Source organism: Xyrauchen texanus, chromosome 27, assembly GCF_025860055.1.
Source record: "Xyrauchen texanus isolate HMW12.3.18 chromosome 27, RBS_HiC_50CHRs, whole genome shotgun sequence".
Taxonomy (NCBI): Eukaryota; Metazoa; Chordata; class Actinopteri; order Cypriniformes; family Catostomidae; genus Xyrauchen; species Xyrauchen texanus.
Window position 1 is genome coordinate 21976919 of NC_068302.1, and position 6601 is coordinate 21983519.

Here is a 6601-nt window from a genome sequence, read left to right on the forward strand (position 1 = left end):
TGATAGATGGGAGAATATTCAGGTGGTGCTCCGTCAGAAAAATACTAAATATATGTAAATTTAACAACAGCTGGACGGAAGAATATCATTTCATTTATATTTCATCGGTGCATAAAGTCATAGCACCAATGCCACTTTTGCATAGTGTATCGCACTGATTTTAATATCGGACACGGTGGGAAAAATTACGTTACTCAACATATTAAATCACGACGGCACTATTTGTATGTATTTAGCCTGCCTCTGCCCCCTCCCCCTGTCCATCGACAGACAGACAGACAGACAGACAGACAGACAGACAGACAGACAGACAGACAGACAGACAGACAGACAGATAGATAGATAGATAGATAGATAGATAGATAGATAGATAGATAGATAGATAGATAGATAGATAGATAGATAGATAGATAGAGAATAATGTATGTCAATCTATGTCAATCAGACAAAGATTTACTGACATCAAAGATGTACTGAGCACAACAGACCTCAAAGTCAAGTCAAGTCAATTTTATTTGTATAGCGCCTTTCACAACACATCGTTTCAAAGCAGCTTTACAGAAGATCAGCATTAACAGACGATAAAACTGTAATGTCTAAGTCGATTAATCATCATTGTGTAATTTAGATAAAATACGATATTTAATAGTGTTTAAAAATAATTAAATGATAATTGTATTAATAACCCCAGTGAGCAAGCTGTAGGCAACTGTGGCAAGGAACACAAAACTCCATAAGATGTAGATTAACACTTTCAGTGAGCAATAATGAACTCAATACAACAGGCTAACATGCTCTCACTTCCTCACATTGTTTCACATCCTAAATGGTCCCCATATGTCCCAACACACACCTTCAGCAACTAAAGGATCCCAGTGGGACTCAGAGTTGACCCTCACTGAACTTCTCCTGGAAAAAAAGGGGAGGAAACATTTACATCTGTCAGAGAGTTAAATGACACAGAGAGCACTTTATTAAAACATCATCAATGACCACATTACCGTAACACTTAAACAGCTGAACGCAGAAGACGAAACAGCTGATGCAGCTCCAGAGGATGATGCAAATGCAATGACAACTCATTGTGCTTTAACTCCAGTGTTTCACAATGATGAATTTTGTAACTATTTCCTCAAATCATTGAAAAGGGAACTAATGTTTTACATTATTACTGTCCCCTCTGAGAGGAACAAAGAATGATATTCTAAAAATAATTATACGTAACTATGAATTATGAACATTCTCACATGAATTTGATTATTTCTGCCTATTGTGAGATTGTACAATTGTTTTTGTACAATTAATTCAAAAGAAACAAATACTATCAAGATCTGTTAGAGCTGATGAATGTGTGCAAACAGATTGGTTTATAAAGTCTTATTACACAGCAATCTCGAATACTTGATTCTGATTGGTTAATTACAGCATTCTGCCATCAAGTATGTTTGGATAATAACTGCTAAACTTTTATTTGACTGTTGTCCAACAAAAATTGCCAACCAATTTCAACATTACTCCAAGGACTCTATGCTCTCTTTCTTCTCACATGATAAAATAATTTAAACTTAAATCAATATTCATATCCATGTATTTCTTACTTATCATCATTCTTCCCTCTTTCACTGGGTTGGAGAACATCATTGTGTCACTTTTCCATTCTCACTGCTTGTTTCAGTGGAGTCTCTGCTGATGGCTTAGGAGACTTAAGGGCATGTTGATGTTGTTGATGTTTGGTGTAGAGCAGATGGAACTCGAGCAGTGATTTTTAAAGAGCCCTCAACCCTCTGCAGCTCTCACGTGACAGAAAAGAAGGAAACCAGGTGGCTACGCGCTCTTGGACCAGCTGGGACAGTGAAAGACCATCTGACACTCAGCCAGAAAACCATACACTCCCCTCACTAAACACTTTGCATGTCAATACCACAGAAGCACAAAGGGACAGAAACAGACAGAAAGAGAGAGATTCAAGAAATTGAGCTAATTATCCTGGCATTCTACTATTTCTACCCCATTTTTCACAGCAGAACAATTGGGCCCTTACATGGATAAACCAACAGAGAACAGTGGTTCTTGAGTGTCTTCAGCATGTAAAGTGACACATATTGAGGGTGTTTGTACAGCTAATGAGGAGTGAATCATATGACAGAGCTTTTGTAGAGGGTCCCTTTTTACAAACAAGGATGTTTGAAAATATCTTTGGAAAATGTAGCCTGTGGTTCAGGAGGTTTTAACAATACAAGATGAAAAACAAGTAAAAATCTGAAATACAAGGAGTCACATTCTTCAATAAAATGTCTGGAGGTTGATCGATAATGAAGGTTTGGGATAATTCAGCAATGTTAAATAATATTTTTGACTTTAAAAAAATCAAAAGTTGTATATTTACATTAGTTAATGTACTATGAACTAACATGAATTAACAATAAATGATTAACTAACATTAGCATTCAATAACACCATTATTACAATTCTTCTAACACATATGAAACAAACCTATTCACCCATTTATAATTCTCCACATTCAATTATTTTGTTTTGTCAATATTTGAACGGCAACACAGACAGACCAATATGATTCTGAGATAGTTGATATTACAGGAAAAGCCTGGTTTCCCCTGAGATGCTGACTTCAGTGAGAAGATTTGCATGATATTCTGACCTCTGGCCTACAGGCTTTGCGTGGGGTGTATGGATGGGGGTAATTTAGGCTTTTTACACCCGTTAGGATCAGTCAAGCATTCCTGAGTGCCCAAGAATCAGGGTCAGCAGCTGACACCACGCTCTCCTATTATTCTCTATGTCTTTGTCTTTCTCTTGAAACCCACTGGAGAAAGGGATGAGTGAAATAATACTGCTCATTTTTTTTTCATCTCATTCATTCATTCATTCACTAATTCATCTATGAATAATTTCTGATGGTCTGTTCACCTGTAGGAACTCGAGCAGAGCATGGTGTATATTTATATTATTAAAACAAATAGTTCCGTCCTTGGACGCTGATTGGTCAGTACACTATTCCAGCCATGCTATATTCTACAATATAGCAACAGCTACATGTATGTTCACCTGTTCACCTTATCACTTTAGATCACCCATTGAGAATCCTTTTGAGGTTTTTTGTTTGTTTGTATTTTTTGCAAAGAAACATTCTTTTATGTCAGGGATTATATTTTGTACATGACGGACTATATTCAATAAGGTAGCCTCTCCTACCTTATTGCTTAAACCACAGCCAAAGGTCAAACTCGGGTAGATTTTTCAATGTATGTATGTGTGAGCTTCTCCTGGAAAAAATGGGGCTAATTCTGAAGCTTTCTTTTCTAAACAAGGTTGGATTACGCCTGCAGTCTCTGTGGAGATGTTAACTCAAATCATGTCACTGCCAAAATGGTTAGAAAATCTTGGCTGCTAACTGAAGAGTTGCCAGATCTGGCAACTGGTTTGACTAAAGAAATGGGGATTTATTGAGATCCTCCTCACAATTAGTGTCCTTGAGCAGGACACTGAAGGGAGTTTACAAGGCAGTCTCTGCAACCAGTAAACCTCAAATTGCTTTAAAGCAATCAAATCTTCCACAAAATGGAAAGTATTAAATTACACAAATAAAACATGATTTGCTGATATCACTCATTATAAAGATGCAATGAACATTTGGCTCGATGTGTCTGCATAGTTAATTATATTTGGCAGTTGTCAGCAATACATTATTAGGGCATTTTCACACCTGGCTTGTTTGGAGTGTTTGATTCCGAACCTGGCGTGTTTTCTCTCCTGGTTCAGTTAATATAGTTCGAAACAGAGCACGGTTCACATGAAAAATTGGTAATATGAAAGTTGTCATGTGGACCGGGGTGCGCAATGTGGTACTGAACCCGAGTCTACCTGTAGGAGGTGGTCTGAGTTCAGTTGCAGTGGAACTGTAGCGAGATTCGCGTGAATGTTAAAGCAAGCTGCGCATGCGTTTTAGCCGATGACGACAAATTCTTTGGACAACACACGAGGATCCACACATTCCTGAAAGTCCCAAAAAAGTAATGACACCACAACGACATACAAGTACAATCAAAACTATAAATACTGTCTGTCTATCTAGCTATACACCTTATAAATATTATATATAAATTCAATTATAGGTTATAAATTGAGGGTATAATAGATGACAGTGACGATAACTTCCCCTTGGACACAAGCGTGAGTAAACGTGCAGTATAAACAAAGATGCAAATGAATTCCTTGCAATCAACTGTCTCCTCAAAAAGCACTGTTTGTGAGCAGCAGCAAACCGCCTTCCCCTAGACATCTGATGAGTTACGCCATGAAGCCCACATATACGCAGTTGTCGTTCACTCTGCTGTGTATAATGGCACCAAAAAACAAAAAGTATGATGAGTCAAGTTGTGTTCACCAAATGGACTGGGGTTCGATAGAATCAAGTGAGTTTGAAACCAGACAAATGCTTCGGCGGGAACCGGGAACAATCGTACTCGGAATCGGACAGCAGCAATCATGCCCAGTGTGAAAGCCCCCATGAACACAGAAATCGCACTTGGATCTGCACCAAAACATTTGATCCGAGACCTCCTGAACGAAGTGGTCTCGAACCGATTGCAAAGGAACTCTATAGCAGTTGGCTTGTGGTGAGAATCCAAACATCCCAATGGACCAACAAACCAAATAATATTCCTATAAAAGCCATGAACATAACTGATGGATCTGCAGAGAACAAATCTGTAGGTCAGCATGTCGCTGTAATTCAAAATCAAAATGTGGATAGAGCCTTTTTGTGACTATATTAGACATAATTGCTCATTTAAAATAGCAGTTACTTTATAATTCCTGAGGTAAATAGTACTAATGCTTATTTTCCCCTGATCGGCCCCAAAGTGTGTCGGACCACTGAGAAAATGCCCAGTATGCCAGCCCTGCTTGTAGAGGTATTGATAAAAAGTCAAACCGCTTCTGGAGCAAATTCACACTAAATGAACATATCTAAAGGTGACATATCTTATGAGTTTATGTGTAATTGTTGCTAAATAAATTAATATTCTAGTAACCATGTTTTTTGTATTTTTTGTGGCTGAAACCATGGTTTACTACAGTAATATTGTAGTAGTAACCATGGTGAACTGTGTGGTAACTATGGTTTAACTAAATATAATTGTTAAATTATATTTAATGTAGTGAAACCATGTTTAATTTTTGTAAGGATAAACAAAACAGAAGTCTAATAATTTTCTATTTAGGCTCACAAATGTAAAAAAAATAAATAAATAAATAAAAAATAATAATTATACAATATTTTAAACAAAATTTTTAATTACCCATTTTATTCCAAGAAATAATAATACAAAAATGTAATAGATGTGTCGGTATTGGAATCGGTATCGACGATATTGGACGATTATTGGTATCAGATCGAAAAGAAAATAAGTGGTATCGCCCATCCTTAGTCCGCGCTTGTAAAGGAAGTAAAATGCGCATTCGTTTTTTCCGATGTAATCATCAGTTTAACAAACAAACACACGTGCATCTTGAGTGGCAGGAAACGTTGCGGGACAAGAAAAGGTGAGATGCCTTTTTATATATGTGAGTGAGTGAGTGTGCAACCAGCTGTGTCCTCAAAAAAGATAGTTTGTGAGCTTCAGATATAGTCTTTCCCCTGGACATGTACAACTGCTGAATTACAGCATGCGAAGCACAGAGGCGCAAGCGTCGTTCACTCTGGTGTGCGTTGTGGTGGTGGCGTAGTGGCTAAATCACAGGCCTGTTAATCAGAAGGTCACAGGTTCTAACCCCACGTCCACCACCATTGTGTCCTTGAGCAAGGCTCTTAAAGGGGTCATGACATGAGAAACCAAATTTGCCTTGATCTTTTGGTATATAAGAGGTCTTTGTATCATTAAAACGTCCTGCAAGTTTAATATTTTAAGACGTCCTCCCCATTCTAAACGAATCATTTATTTAATCAAGCTCAAAATACAGCTCGTTCTGGATTCATGGTTAGAAGTGACGTGACGGTTACAAGTGACATACCAGCATTTGCATATGACCGCCTCCAGCACAAGATAACTACGCTTTAACGCAAGACAACTACGCTCATTTCGTATCGCCGTGCGCCTCACAAGTGTTCAGTCGATGGACAGCGAGCTCTGACAGAGACTACTTGTGCACAGGAAAATTACGATGCCACACAGATGTGCTGTTCCTGGCTGTGGTCAAACAAAACCTCTGAATAATCTGCCGAAAGATCCAGACGTCAGGGAAAAATGGATGCAGTTTATTTTTTGCGGACGACCCAGTCACGGCAGTGTTAACTTAAGCGTTTGTTCTGTAGGCCTACATTTTAAGGATGACTGTTTTGAGAACAAATCTCAATATGATGCTGGCTTTGCCAGAAAACTGTTGCTCAAAGATAAGTCCGTGCCGACTATTCTGGGAACAACGACGACGCAAACTGTAAGTAATCTATTTTAAACTTTAAACTACTTTTTAAAGCGCAATTTCATTCATTATGAATAATCACAGTGTTTTTACTTAGTTTACTTGCATATTGTTCTGGCTGGGTGCATCAATAATTGATACATAGGCACTGACGTTAGCC